Source organism: Canis lupus, chromosome 31 (genome assembly GCF_003254725.2).
Source record: "Canis lupus dingo isolate Sandy chromosome 31, ASM325472v2, whole genome shotgun sequence".
Lineage (NCBI taxonomy): Eukaryota > Metazoa > Chordata > Mammalia > Carnivora > Canidae > Canis > Canis lupus.
Window position 1 is genome coordinate 12,336,488 of NC_064273.1, and position 16,824 is coordinate 12,353,311.

The 16,824-nt window shown below is 35.6% G+C and overlaps 1 protein-coding gene and 1 non-coding gene across 7 annotated transcripts in view; both read right to left on the minus strand.

Annotated features, from left to right (window-relative positions):
- Positions 1–16,824, minus strand: part of NRIP1 (nuclear receptor interacting protein 1) — a 99,652-nt gene that overhangs the window by 60,446 nt on the left and 22,382 nt on the right. The window lies entirely within an intron of this gene.
- Positions 16,332–16,484, minus strand: LOC112661958 (small nucleolar RNA SNORA62/SNORA6 family). The gene has a single exon (XR_003138112.1). It is a non-coding gene; the product is annotated as a small nucleolar RNA SNORA62/SNORA6 family (small nucleolar RNA).

Below are 16,824 nucleotides of genomic sequence, written 5' to 3' on the forward strand. Positions count from 1 at the left end.
AGCACATTGCCAAAAACAAAAACAAAAACAAAAACAAAAAACGAAAAAACCACTACAGTATCCAGAATGTACGTGTGTGTGTATATCCTTTAACATTTTATTTAAAAATAGGAAAAGCGTACGGGTGCCTGGGTAGTCATTTGGTTAAGCATCCAACTCTTAACTTCAGCTCAGGTCATAATCTCAGGGTCAGGAGATCGAGCCCTGTGTAGGACTCCATGCTCAGTGGGGAGTTTGCTTCAGATATTCTTCCTCTCAGGCTGCTCCCTCTGCTCACACATACACACTCTCACTCTCTAAAATAAATAAATAAAATCTTTAAATAAAAATAAAAATAGGCAAAATACAAAAAAGTATCCCTCATGAAGGGTATCAGGGTCTGAGCAGGATGAGGCAGGCACTCAAGCTGGAAAGGAGGGAACAGTGTGACATGGGAGTCAGAGCCCAAACTTTCGCAGAGTGGTATGGGTTAAGCAGGACCTGCACAACAGATGTCAATGACTGATCAGGGGGAGGAGAGTGCCCACAAAAAGATGCACTGGACTGTACCTGTAGGAACTGACATAGGGTTGAAGGGGGCTTCCGCATGAAGGGTCTTCAAAACTTAAGAATTTGGGGAGGCGAGTGCAATGAATATGGCAGGTAGATTACATACAGTGAGACTGGTCCAATAAGTAAATTTAGGTTAATAATAGGCAAGTTTCTCACTTTTAGAGAAGGGGATATATAAAAAAGGAAGAAAATGTGATTAAACTCTATAGTGTAGGAATGAAACTGGAAGTAGCAGTCAAAAAGACACAGAAGCCAACCTTAAAGGAATCCCATTGGCTGAATCTGGGCAAGATGAGCATCAAAATAAATAACAACAGTAACTGATTATAGCTCACTGAATACAAGAAAGAATCATGAATTTGTACTGATATAAATTAATTAATAAGTTTGATGAGGAAGGAGATCGTCACATAGTCTTAGAGCACTTCCACACAAAACAATTACTAAAACAGAGGGAAAATGAGTGATTTCACAAGAGAGAAACGTGACAGACACCATCTTCATCATGTAATCAAGTTAACATAAACACTAATGCGTCAAAATGAAAATCATGTGTCACCTGATAAGATACTAAGAGAAGACACAGCATAACGTCTGAGGTATTCCTGCCAAATATTCATAACTTGCATGTAATCATTAGGAAGCAGCAGACAAATCTAAAGGAAGAGAGTTCTACAAAATAAGTGGCCTATGCAGTATAGTCTTGGAAAGTGCCAAGGTCTTGAAAGTCAAACAAAGACTGAAGAACTGTTCCAGATTGAAGGAGACTGAAAGGATGTGACAAGTAAAATGAAGGCGTGCTTCTAAACTAGATCCTTTTGCTATAAAGGACATTATTGGGACTACTTGTGAAAATTGAATGAGATCTGAGGATTAGATGGTAGTAATGCATCAATGTTAATTTCCTGATTTTGATGGCTTTATTGTAGCTTATAGGACAATGTCCTTGTTTGTAGGAAATATACGCTCATTTATTCAAGGGTGATGAGGCATCACATCAAATCTTCACAGGAAAAATTTTTCTTTCTTATGTTGTTACTTAAAATTGAAAAAAATTAGAAATAAATATATTTAATGCATAGTTTTAAGTACATACTGGACAAAAGACATAAATGAGCAATTCATGAAAGTAAAACACCAATGGTGAGTAATCACATGAAAAGATGTTCAACCTCATTAGCAATCAGAGAAAAGCAAATGAAGACATAGTAAAGATGCCGTTTTGTAGCTACAATATTGGAAAAAGTTAAGTGGCCTGAGATTTCCAAGTTTTGGCAATGATTTGGTTCACTGGGAGCTTCTGTGGTGTATTAGTGGTATATAAACCACTAATTTGTGATCCAATGACTTCGGAAAACAATTGGCATAAATTTGTATAACTGATTAATAAACTCATATAAGTAATCATAATTCTCTATACCTCTACTCTTAGGTATATATTCTAGAGTCTTACACATGTGCACTAGAACATACATAAAAGAATTCAGACATAAGCAATAATTGTAATAGCAAAAACATACCTGTATCAGTGTACAGAAGTACACCAATCTCAATATAGATATATCAAAAACAAAACAGGCATACAAAAACATCCAACAGCAACAACAATCCAGATGTCTACCAATGGTACAGTAAATAAATTCAGACAATGGAGTATTACTCAGCAGTAAAATAAATGAATTGCAAACTACATACAATAAATAAATTTCAAAGAACCATAATGAATAAAAAAGGCAAGTTTCAGGCAACTATGCACCCTTTTTATAAATCTTTACAAAAAGTAAAATTAAACAGCATATTACTTAAAGATCCATGTGATAAAACCAGTATTATTAAAAAGTAAGTGATAAACACAAAATTGAAGACTGATTAGGGAATCAGGGAAGGCATTAAGGGCAGGGCCATGGGCAAGAAGGGATATATGCTAATAGATGCACACTTTCTCAGTCAAGTTCTGGTTGGTGGATTCTTGCTGGATCATTTTAATATTATGCTTTATAATATAAATATATTTCTATTTGCATAATAAAAAATAAGCTGCCATGTTGTGGCAAAATAGAGTTTTACTTTGACAAGAATATAGTTTTAGGTGAACATCGTAATTTGCAGACATGAACAAATGCTAATTGCTGGGTAACAGATTTTCCTAAATCTCTTTTTCAAAACAAAATAAAGGAGGGTATAAGAAATACACTCCAAAGAACTGGAAAGTAGACTTGTAGATAAAAACTTAGAGCTCAGTCAACCAAAAAATGAGGCCAATTCATATCTACCATCAATTTGGTCTTAAAACTAGCATAAATGCTTGCTTAATCACTCCAAATTTGCAGAACTCTCTCATGGGAGTTGATCATTTTGCAAAAATTACTTAACATGAGAAATAGGCAAACTGAAGTAATTCAATATACTCCAGGTTCTGACCAAACAGTATTTCCCCTCTAATTATAAACATTTCCCCTCATTGATCGCATAGGCTAGTGGTCATATACTCACCCTGATTGGCAAAAAGTGTGATAAGAAAAGCCTAACCCATCCTTAAGAGCAAAACTGTCTTGCCCAATAAACAATTCCTTATAATTATTTTATGATACTTTTATCTGAAAAAACCCATGATAATTCAATATTCTCAACAACCTTGCATTGTAGGTAGGGCACATTATTACCAAGCAACACCTATGTCATGCAGCATAATATTATTAAAAGTTTCAAAATAAGTTAGAAATGTGAATGTTCTAAATCAAATTTTCTTTCTATTTATTGAGTACCTATAATGTAAAAGGTACTTTATAAGGTGTTTCTCAGCATTTTACGTGATACACACAGATTGAAAATCTTAGCTATGGGCAGCCCGGGTGGCTCAGCAGTTTAGTGCCGCCTTCAGCTCAGGGCCTGATCCTGGAGACCCTGGATCGAGTCCCATGTCAGGCTCCCTGCATGGAGCATGCTTCTCCTTCTGCCTGTGTCTCTGCCTCTCTCTCTCTCTCTCTGTGTGTCTCTCATGAATAATTAAATAAAATCTTTAAAAAAGAAAAAAAAAAAGAAAATCTTAGCTATGTGCTGCATCCTCACTAAATGCAAACAAATATATAATCTGGTTTAAAAACCATCTTGGACTAATTCCTCTTCAAAAGAAAAGCCATTTATCCTGATATATATATATATATAAAATAGCAATTCTTTTCCTGGCTTGGATCACTACTGAATATTATGCCTGAGTCTTAACTAGGTTGCATAATACTGAGGAAATTGGGATGGAGACCATACTTGGTTAACAATACAACATCCTTTAGAGGAATTGTTGCATCATGCTATAAAGGGAATGAACAGAAACTAAATCCACACTATTGATCCTTGCGGTGTATTTCACTTTTTATGTATATTTTTGACACAAGTTGGGGCTTCAGGAATGAGGTATTGATTGAAAGAATAAATATACTTCTCACACAATTTCTGAAACTAGACTATAGTGGCCACTAAATAAATGCTCAGTATATAAATGCTTCTTTCATTAGTCTATTTTAAAATTACCTCCAATACTTCCCTGTATTTGTTCAATGGAACATAAAATATCCCTCTCCGTATACACTTTATTTCTCCATTTCCTATTCTCTCCCTATTTTTTTAATTTATATTCTTTTAAAAGGCATGCCCTGTTATTAATGACCAATGTCATCCTTTTAAAATATATATATTGATCCATCTTCAAGAAATACGTATATTCAGTTGTTTATTTTACATCTCCATCTGACATCCATCAATTGTTTATTTGACATCTGAGATTTAACATGTCAATAACTGAGTCCCTCTTCTTCCTAATCTCAGATTATATCAATTCCATCTTCTAACTGTTCAGGCCAAAAACCTGGCTGCCATCCTAGATGCCTCTCCTCTTCCCACAGGCTACATCCAATTTGTCAGCAAAGTCTGTAGGGTTTGCCTTGGAAATATCTACATCCAACTACTACTTACTGCCCCCATTTAAATCACCATCATATCTCCTGGATTATTACAACAGCTTCCTGACTGGTTTCCTTGTTTCTGTTTTTAATGTCTTTTGGTTTACTTAACACAACTGCCAAAGTGATTCTGTGAACACGTTTTATTGTGTCACTCCTTTGCTCCCCACTCTGACCTCACTTAATGTGACTCTCCCTCATTCACCCACAGGGGCTTTGACTAGAATATTCTTCTCCTAGAGAGCTGTAAGTATCACATCAACTCATCCTTTCCTTAAGTTATCTCCTAGGCAAGATGTTCCCTGAACATAATCTAAAATTTCATACACCCCTGCCCCAGACCTTCCACACTCCTTTCTCTGCTTCAGTCTCTACTTAGCACTGTTTGTAAGATATCATGAAGTTGAATTGTTGCATACTGTTTGTCTATCTCATGAATAAAATGTAAGCATCAAGGGGGCAGTAATTATTCCCTTTTCTGGTCGCTGCTCTATTTTTAAGACAGAGAATAAATGGAATACAGTAGATACTCAATAAACATATGTCAAATGAATCAAGGCATGACTGTCTATATTCTGTGATTCCATAAGGAAGGAAGCTTGCAAAAATTTAAAAAACTGTGACCTTCCCTAGCTGTGTCATCCACTGCAGCAGCCCTCTAAGAGACATACCCACCCCCCCTTCTTACTTGCTGGTAAAACACTCTTTCTCTTAGGAGGTAAATCCTGATTAGGTCAAGCCACTAAGGCAAGTATTGTTTACTTTGCCAATCAGGGGTTTAGGCACGGGCATATGATGCAATTGCAGCCAATAAAGTTTACTAGGAAATGTTTTTCTTACCTAAAAAAAAAAAAAGTAGCATGGAAAAATGGCCACCTTGCAACCAATTGCAAAGAAGCAGCAGAGTAGAAAAATGGAAAATACCCTGTGCGTTCTTGTTAACACCATTAGGACAATTAATTACCTCTATTCTAAACTTCATGTTGCATAGGGTATTTATCCCTCGTTTAAGTTAGTTTAGTAAGGTCTTCAATTACTTATATTTTAATTCACATAGAAAAAAGTTAAAAATAGTTACACAGTTTCCTGCAATGTGTTAATCCAACTAAAATGAAGATAGATGTCAGGTGTTTTTCCCCTTTTCTATGCTGCAGGCCTACAGAACATGTCATATGACAATAAGACAAGACCTCTTAATATGAGTCATACTTTCTCACAGGAATTAATTTATAAACAGTGTGTTCCTAATTAAGAGTTGAAAATAAACATATGACCAAGGCAAAGGCAATCCAAATATAGAGCTTTGAAATAAATGGCAAAATGTACTCAAAATCATGATCTGCCTAACTGGATTCTACAGAACTATCAGTATTCACTCAAAGGAAGGAAGAAAGGGAAGGGAAGAGAGAGGAAGTTAGGTGGTAAGGAGGTACATGGGAGGTCCCGTGACCAAACAAAATTAGGACGTGATGAATTAAACATAAATAATTACACTTCCTTTGTGTGTGTACACACATTGGAAGGCAGGTGGGGGACACCATCTCAAATGTTCCCCTTCATCTTTGAAGTAATCCTAGGTTTGAAGGGAAGCCGGGTTTCATGACTCAGTAATGGGTTGAGTCCAAGACTAAAAGTCATCAGGTTTTGGTTTTTAACTCAAAGCCAAACCATTAGTCAGTAACAAAGCCAAAGCTTTATCTATCCAAGACTCTAACTTAACTCTTCACGTTCTCACTGTATGAACCTATCAAACTACAGTGCTTTCTCATAAAAGTCTTATAAGGTTGGAAAATTTCTACAAATTAAAATTCCTATACCATTAAATAGCTTCTTTTAGACATACTGATCACCAAATAGAAGATACAGAAAATTAACTTTATAAAGGAGAAACTCAACTCTATACTTAATATGATACCTATAATATGTGGTAACTATTTACTTACCAATCACTTATTAGCTGTCACTTTGAAAAATTACTGGATGAATTATGTTATGGCTCTGAAAAAAATTATTGAAGGATGGTGGGAAAAGTAGAGATTTCCTTTAAAATCTTCTCAGTAGGGCAGCCCTGGTGGCGCAGTGGTTTATAGCTGCCGGGTGTGATCCTGGAGACCCTGGATCAAGTCCCACATCGAGCTCCTTGCATGGAGCCTTCTTCTCCCTCTGCCTGTGTCTCTACCTCTCTCTCTCTCTCTCTCTGTGTCTCTCATGAATAAATAAATAAAATCTTAAAAAAAAAAAATCTCAGTATATGTAACAATAGTAAAAAAAAAAAAAAAAAGCATTAAAAATCATTCTGTGGTAATACTTGAGAAAGCATTCATGAGTCAATTTAATTGAGGACTTTAGTCCTGAGAGTATATCTGATCATGGTAAGGTTGACCATCTATTGACAATCCTGCCTACTCCTGCTTTCCCTGCTTCTCCTTTGGGTCACTCTCAGGCAATGAAGCAGAAAGGAAAGCAGAAACATGAAATAAAGACTGGATTAAAAGTACAGAGCCATAAAATTGGATGCTTAGTTCATTCAGGCTGTTATAACAATACTATGGACTGAGTGGCCTATAAACAACAAAAATTTATTTCTCAGAGTTTTGGCAGCTGGTAAGTCGAGGACCCTGGTACATGCAAGCATGGTATTCAGGGAGAATCTAGCTTTCTTGTTTATATATGGCTATCTTTCCACGATATCAAAGATGGCAGAAAGGGAAAGGGATCTCTCTCAGGCCTTTTTTATAAGGGAACTCATCCCACTGTGAAGGCTCCTCCTTCATAATCTGATCACCTCCCAAAGTTTCCACCTCCCGATACCATCTCCTTGGGGGTTAAGATTTCAACATATGAATTTTGAGGGGAAAATAAACATTCAGACCATAGCAGATGATATGTAAAAATGTGTTTTTCAAATATAAATTAAGTGCTATTTGGACTATAGGAGATTCAAAATATTTTATCTTAAGTCAACTAGATAAACATTATACAAACGGGGAAAAGGGTATTGATTCCAAAATTCCTACATTAAATATTACATAAAAAAAAATTCAGGCTATATTTCTTATAAGTACTCATGGCCATGTCCAAAAGGGTATCTGACTAATAAGAATAACTAAACCTGGGGATCCCTGGGTGGCGCAGCGGTTTGGCGCCTGCCTTTGGCCCAGGGCGCGATCCTGGAGACCCGGGATCGAATCCCACGTCGGGCTCCCGGTGCATGGAGCCTGCTTCTCCCTCTGCCTATGTCTCTGCCCCTCTCTCTCTGTGTGACTATCATAAATAAATTAAAAAAAAAAAAAAAAAAAAAAGGATAACTAAATCTTACTGTGCCAAGAATGACATTCTTTCAATTCTCAAAACAACCCTATAAAGTTACCCCATTTTACAGATGAGAACACTGAGCCTTAGGAGGTAAGATGATTGGTCCAAAGTCAATAAAGTAGGTGGCAGAGTTAGGATTCACACTTGTTCAAAACACCACACCACAGTGTCTCAATTCTTGTCAAATTCAGTCTATTAGCTATAAACACTGCTTTGACTCTAATGTGGTTTCCTAAAGATTTTAAAGAAATCTCAAATATACTTCTATACTTAAATGACTCTCAACATGGAATGCAAGTTTTTTTAAACATTTTTTCATGATTTCTTTTTTTTTTTTTAAGATTTTATTTATCCATTCATGATAGACAGAGAGAGAGAGAGAAAGGCAGAGACACAAGCAGAAGGAAAAGCAGGCTACATGCCGGGAGCCCGATGCGGGACTCAATCCTGGGACTCCAGGATCGCGCCCTGGGCCCAAGGCAGGCGCTAAACCACTGTGCCACCCAGGGATCCCCTGAATGCAAGTTTTTTAAACTAAGTTTTAGAATTCCAGTACAGTTAACATAGTGTTATATTGGTTTCAGGTATACGATACAGTAATTCAACAATTCAAGTGTGTGTGTGTGTGTTTTTAAAGACTTTATTTGAGACAGAGAGAGAGAGAACACACATGCACTGGGGGGCGGGGGCAGGGAGAGGCAGAGAGTCTCAGGCAGAGACTCCACACTAAGCTGGAGCCCAATGAGGGGCTTGATCTCAAGATACCAAGCTCATGACCTGAGCCAAGAGTTGGGCACTTAACTGAGCCACTGAGGTGCCCTATTAAGTGCACTCTTTAGGAATGCAAGTTTTAAAACCTACTCTTTGGAGGGTTAATTCCCAGCCATTATAATTAACTAGATGGCAAATAAATGCTACTATTTTACAATCGTCCTAAGTCATATATTATCTCACTTAATCACTATTTATAAAGCAGATACTATTCATCCTTACAGATGAAGAAACTAAGGCTCAGAGCAATGGAGTGACTTGCCCAAAGTTATACAACAGGTAAGGGGTAGACTGAGGATTCAAATTCAAGTCGCTGTAATGTACTTCACAAACCACTACTGAATAAAGTCTCCACAGTGTCCAACCAATTGCCCTAGTCAACCCAGCCCCTGATCATTTCAGAAAAGACTAACAGTCTGTTTTTAAATTATTGGCCAAATTTTCTGTACCTGGAGCTGAACAAATATAATTACTAGTCTTTGCCTCTTTAAATAAAGATAGATCTCTAGGGTAGTCTGGTTTCTGGCAATTTCTATAAACAAATTCACCAAATATATCGCTTTTGTTCCTACCATGGCGTAAGCACCCTGAATTTTCCTTACTGGAATAAAGCCTATTAAGTTTTCTTGCAGGAAAATTTCTAGGACTTTTGTAAGTATCAAAATGCTGAGGAAATGTTGATACTTTAAAATAAATCTTGACCCAGTAAGAACTGGCACTAGGCCTTTTATTTTCTTGCAGTCAGCAAAACTACAAACCTATAAAAATTCAAATAGTAGTTAAGGGCATGCATTTTGAAGTACTTGCATATGTGGTGAGTCACTTGACAACTCATACTTTATACTGAAAACTTTTTTAACCTGGATATGTAGGCAGAAATCACTTTAAACCTGTAAGTACTATGCAATGGAAAAAAAAAAAAAAGGCAAGTCCATTTGGGGTGTTACCAATTGTTTTCTCTGATAACTGTCTTCCTTAGGGGAAAAAAAGGAGTATTATTACTGGTTCTTCTGTACCTTGTTTTATTTATAGTTCAAACACATGCAGAAGCTGCTGTTTCTAACCCTGTATTAATCTAGATCATTGGAAAAATCAAATGAAGGCCAATTTAATCACCCAACGAAAATAAGCATGTGTGTATGGGGAGAGCTCAGTTGAAGAAAGTAGAGAGAACTGGGTCAGTAGGTGGCAGATGGTAACTGGTTCAAACTTGAAAGGAGTTCAAAAGCGTGGAGCAGGGTTTGTGAAAACTCTTCAAGTGGAATAGAACCAAAAAAAGAAAAATGCAAAATGTGTGGAAGAGTGGTCCTAATTTAGAAGGGTATGCTATTGAGTAAAACAGTAGTCATCCAAAAACCTATTTTATTTCTTTTGGAACACAGAGAATTAACAATATTGTCAATAAAACATTGTCTTTCTAGAAGATTACACCGGTGACAACAAACGTTATTTCCTCATTCATTCTGCATAATATTCCTTTGATGTAGATTATGTCCTCATTTTACAGATTAGGAAACTGAGGCTCAGGTTAAACAGTCTGTTTGATGAGCTATAGTTCAAATATAAATCTTATGCCTCTAAGACCAGCATTTTTCCCTAGCACTGTATTAAACTGTGGCCACGGTAGGACTACTCTTTGTATCTACACAAGGGGTAAAAGAAATACAGTTAACCCTTGAAAAACACTTTGAACTGTGTATCTTTCAATAAATATATTGGAAAATTTTTTGGAGATCTGCAATAATTTGAAAAAACAGATGAACCATGTAACCTAGAAATATGAAAAAAATAAGAAAAAGATATTATAAGACTACAGTATATAATACATATAACATATAAAATATGTGTTAATAGACTGTTTATGTTATCAGTAAGGCTTCCAGTAAACAGTAGCTTATGAGTAGTTAAGTTTTGGAGGAGTCAAAATTAGAGAATTTTGATTCTGTCAGGGATCAGTACCTGTAACCGCCGTGTTGTTCAAGGGTCAACTGCATATCGTTTATACATATATAAAACAGAGAAACAACTATTTCTGCCTTCTCTCAGGCTACATTACTGCAAAAGACTTAAAAGCTAAGAAAACAGCATTCTGTAGTCACCAGACTAGGTTGAAATTGTATGTAACTTTCCAACAAATGCTGCTCACCCTTAACAGAAACTCATGGGAGTACTTAAATAAAATGAAAGTGTTACTTATTCATTTCTTATTTACTAAAATTACTGTGTAAATAGCAAATTAGCATGAACTCAGTATTGATACAAATTCTGTGCACATATTTTTAATATACTTGTCAAAGTAACATTAATAACACTCACTATCAGGTTTTATCTATTTCTACTAGGATAAATAGCTGACTTTCAGAATTTTTGTCTGTAACATAATATAAAATCAAAGGATCCAATTTTTAGTCACCATTAAAAAAGGCTAAATATTTTCTACTGTGGCCTAGGTAATGAAATAACGGCTTCATACACTCTCGATCTAAAATATATCTGGGTGGCCTGTAAGGGTAACTTCTCAAATCTAGTTAGTTGCCAAAGGAATAGTATCCAAATTGTACATCATATTTTATCATGAGTAAGGAACACACTTAGAAACCATAATCACTGCCTCATACTTAATAAACTCAGTCTCTGGTACCAATTTGTGTTATCAACATCTGAGCATTTAAATACACAAGACCATATGATACCATATTTTCAGAATCTACAGATAATGATTGTATTCATGGTTCAAGATGCTGGTCCTATAATACTATTTCCTCCCTGAAACTCAACCCTATCTCTCTTTCAACTAATTCACAGCTATATCCCAGATATACATGATACCTAGATTTTGTTTTGGAGAGAAAAAAAAATCTCTGAAAATCAGAAACTTATTCCATTTCTAGATGCTGTTCTTAGCACCAGAACTATACCCTACCCAATTAAAAAAAAAAAAAAAATTCATCATCCCGATTTCAGTCTCATATAGAATGTCCACTAGCCAGGTAAGCTATTTAATTTTAAATACTCCTAGGAAATAGAATTGACAGGGATGGGGTCACCTCTGAGAAATTTATGGAAATCTGTGAGATGATGCCCTTCAAAAAATGTATTTTACTCCATGTAATTCAATATGATGAATTAAGGAACAATTTTGGAAAGTTGTTAACAAAACTTTCAAATTCATTCATCTCTGAAATTGTTGGATTCCACGCAGGTAATTTATTACTTTCATCAAAGGCATCTCTATTTTCCTTCTTGTTTCAGATGAATTGTAATGAGACTTATTACAGTAAACATTCAGCTAACATATTAAATCAATCTTGCCATTAGTCAGGTAAGGAACATTAAAACAACATTCTATACATTTTACATGAAGACAAAGAAACTTATATAGTCCACAAAATGCAGTTTGAGAACTATTAGAAATGCTTAGATTACATTTTGGAACCTACAAATTGCTAACACACATACTGTCATTTCATCTTCACACAAACCACATGTAGAAATTGTTGCAGCCTAAGCTTAAGGAACTTGTGTAATACAGGTGAATTTGTATCCTTTTCTTAATTGTTTCCTTTTTTCTTTTTTTGGATTTTATTTATTTACTCATGAGAGACACACAGAGAGAAAGAGGCAGAGACACAGGCAGAGAGAGAAGCAGGCTCCATGCAGGGAGCCCGACATGGGGCTTGATCTGGGGACTCATCCGGGTACTCCAGGATCACACCCTGGGCCAAAGGCGGCGCTAAACCACTGAGCCACCCGGGCTGCCCCTCTTAATTGTTTCTAAAGCTCCAGGATATACCCTGGAGTTACTGTCTCCTCAGTGTTTTGATTTATCACCTTCTATGTGTAAGGCTTAGAGCTGGGTGTTTTACAAATCACAGATTTATACAAGATATGATCCCTTCCCTTTAGAAGTTTACAATCTTGCAGGAGAGACGAATTAAATAAATGCAGTGTGAATGGTACTCATCAACTACTAAGGGACAGTGGAAGAGGGCACTTCAGGGTGATTATTCAAATCACAGACCAGGGAGTGTTTTGGTAAAAGAAAATGAGCAGGGATCACAGGACACCTGTGAGAAAGATGACAAAACCCGGGTGGCAGCATAAGAAATGTGCAGTTAACATTTTTGAGGGTGAGGCAAATGGAATATGATGCTGGGATAAGTAGGAGACAGATAAAAATAGGACTTGGCCTTTATCTTGTTAGGCAAAGGCCTTTGTTCAGTTATAATACTTTCTTCAGAAAGGCTTATTGTCCTACGGTGTGTAGAATGGGTTGAATAATAAAAATGAAAAGACAAAAAGAGCAGTTAGAAAGAGACTGTCTAACAAGCATGAAATACTAACATGTGAATTTGGAAGAGAGCAGTAGAAAGAGAAGGAATAAACCAAAACACATAGCTCCTCCTGTTCTCATGAAAATGATTATTGAAATAGTCATATCTATTATGTGTTGATATATAAAGGCACAAAATAAAACCAAACACTTGTAAACAGACTTGCAGGGAAAACTTTGCTTAAATCATCACATAAAAGTTACCTATTCTGCTTTGGAAAAAACATTTATAACAACTCCTTTCAATGTGAATACAGGTAGCATATACCATTTCTTAATATAAGTCTTTGATTATATTTTTGTACTATTTTAAAAACATTTATTGTAGGTGGCCTAAAAATAAAACTTCAAAAACTACAATTAGAAAATGTCTATATAAAATGAAATCTATACTTTATTACAACATTGTTTATATGAACAATTTATACTTTATTACATACAAACTAATTTTTAAAAACTATCAAGGTCTGTTTGATTCATACTAATTTTAAGATACCAAAATACCATGTGTGTCTCTCTAGTTCCTAAGAATGAAAGAAGTATCTTATAAATACACTTCTCTGAACCAACATTATTTTTATGACCCAAATGGAAAAATGTATATACAAATATCCAAAAGATAAATTACCTGACCATAATAATAAACCCTATTTTTTTGAAACCTCATATTTACATGTTACCTTTCATAGGCATATACACTTCAATTTGATAAATAAACTACTTTCAACTAATTCAAAATATCAAAATGTATTATTATAATATATACAACTGAAGATCTTTGTTTTCTCTTGATTTAAATGTTCTCCGCCCCCAGAAAATTCTCAAAGGCAAATTTCTGGGAGGGGAAAAAAAGTGTAGCTTCTCTATACATTCAAGAAATATTTAATCAATACTTAGGAGTTCCTTCTAGATGCCTATCACTGAACAACAACAATTTTTAAAGGTATAATTGATTTACAAAATGCTGTTACAACTTGATGAGTTTGGAAATAAGTATACACTCATGAAACTACTGCCATCGTCAATGCCATACACATATCCAACACCTTCAAAAGTTTTTTCCCCACTCTCTTTATTTTTTGTGTGATTAGAACACTTAACATAAGACCTACCTCTTGGAGTGGCTCAGTGGTTAAGTGTCTGGTTGAGGCTCAGGTCATGATCCTGGGATCAAGCCCCACATCAGGCTCCCTGCTCCTCTCCTTCTGCCCTTCCCCCAACCATTCTCTCTCTCTCTCTCTCTCTCTCTCTCTCTCTCCTCTCCCCCCCCCAAAATAAATAAAATCTTAAAAAAAAAGACCTACCTCTTAGCAAATTTTTAAATATAAAATACAGTCTTGCTAACCATAGGTACTGTGCTGTACAGTAAATCTCCAGGATTTACTCCTCTTACATCATTTAAAGTTTATACCTTTTGACCAAAACCTCAGTTTCCTCCTTACAGAATTCCTGATAACCACCATTCTATTCTCTGCTTCTATGAAGTCTTTCTGGATATAAGTGCAAACGTGTAATATTTGTGCTCCTGCCTAGTTTACTTTACTTACAATGATGTCCTCTAGGTTCATCCATGTTGTCACAAATGACAGGGTTTCCTTATTTTTTAAGGTATGGAAATAAATACTGCATTCTCTTTATTCATTCATATGTGGATGGACATGTGGGTTGCTTTCATGTCTTGGCTACTGCGAATAGTGCTGCAATGAATATAGGAGTGAAGGTATCTCCTCAAGATCCTGATTTTAATTTATTTGGATATATATCCAGAAGTAGGATTACTCGATCAGATGACAGTTCTTAATTTTTTGAGGAACACTCTACACTGTTCCACAGTAGTTGTACCAATGGATGCCCAGGATTATTCTTGGTTCTTTCAGATGTACTAGTGATGAGCACAACATAAAAAGACTCCTGCCCTCAGGGAGCTTTCATTTTAGAAGAGGAAAATAATCAATGAGCAATCATTTTATAAGATTAATTTCATGGCAGTCTTAAAGGTGATAAATGCTGTAGAAAAAGAAAGGAGAAGAGGCTTCCACTTTGAGTGGCCACCAGACTAGGCCTCATTAATAAGATGCAGATGGCCCTGTCAGCAAATACAAGAACTTTAATTTTACTACAACCAAGACGAGGGCTTTTCAGCAGAAGGATGATTTTCATTTTTAAAAAGTAGCCATAATATGCACTATTAGAACGGGGTGTCAAAAAAGTAAAGTTGAGTTCTTTTAAAAAAGAAGAGGTAAGTATTATTAAAGAAGTTAGTGGACAGGACTATGAAACAACTACCTCCAATCCAGAACCCAAAATAACAGCTAACATATATAATTATGTCAAGTATTGCTAAAGGTGCCCTGTCCCTCATGACAACTCCATGTGTGACCACATTCGAAGGTCAATAGTACTTTATCCAAATTCTGAACTCTAAAAAAGCTTAAAGCAAGCCAATTTAGTAGTAAAATCTGACCTGAGTTCGTATGAGATAGCATATGGTTCTTGATTTATCCTACTTGGCAAATATATACATGAAGAAACATTAACCCTCAAAATGTAGGTAACTTTAAATATCCTAATTAATGAAAAATCATTATAGGTACATCTATATGTATACGTATAACCTTTTTTAACTGTCCTATTTTATGCAGGAGATAGTGGAGTTACATCATTCCGTTTACCACATTCAAATTAAACCAGCCATGCTTTAAAAATAAATTTTTTAAAAAAAGGAAAAAAGCAACAAAGATTAAAAACCTATCCAGCATATAACCTAGAGTAAGATGGAAGATGTGAACCTGCCATTACAGATTTTGATTTTACAGTTAAAGACATGTATTTTCCATACAACATGTCCCCTAAACATTGGATAACTGCTTTATCTGATGTTCAACCAAAGAAAATGTCATTTATTCCAACACGGAAGGAAAAACAGGTAGTTTGAGACATATACTGAAAGATGGTATATTAGCTTTTGACACAGCAGCTTTCTATTGGATTTTAAAGGATAATTTTTTCAAGATTTATTTATTTTTGGGAGAACAAGAGCAGAAAGGGGAGAGGCAGAGAGAATCTAAAGCAGACTGTGTGCTGAGCATTGAGCCTGGTGAGGGGGGCTGGGAGCCTCGATCTCAGAAGCCTGAGATAACAACCTGAGTTGAAACCCAGAGTCGGAGGCTTAACCCACTGCACCACCCAGGCAGGTGCCCAGAAAGGATAATTTTAGCTAGATATGGATTTGACTAAAGCCTTGTCTTTTAAAACCAAGATGTAATTCTGTAACTGTGCTGTCAGATATGGTAACCTATAGACACATGTGGCTATGGAGCATGTGAAAAGGGACTAGTCTGTCTTTTTAAAATTTTTATTTTTTAAATGTTTATGTATTTGTGTTTATATTTATTTACACACACACCTGCAGCAAGAATTACTATCAAACTCATTCACTGGGCCAGAGACCCTTGTGGTGTTAGCCAGACTTGCCCCTCATGTAACACAACACTACCCTACACTTGAGTTCACTGGCCAGGCTGTGGCCTCAATTCCAAGCTCTAACAATGAATAGGAAAGGTGACCAGTTTAAATTGAGATGTGCTCTAAGTGAAAATATGCATTGAATTTTAAAAACTTATTAGGAGAAAAATGTAAAATATCTCACAATTTTATATTAATTATGCAATGAAATAATATTTTGCTGATAATGGGTTAAAGAAAATATTTTATTAATTGCTCAGTTTCTTTTTCCTTTTTTATGTGCTTACTGGACAATTTAAAATTACACTGTACTTTTATTTATTTTTTTTTACATTGTACTTTTATTGAATAAACAGCACTGTTCTATAGTAAAGACTAAGAAGAAGATCTGACATAAAATTTCTCAAGTACTTATGCTCTAAAATGCATAAT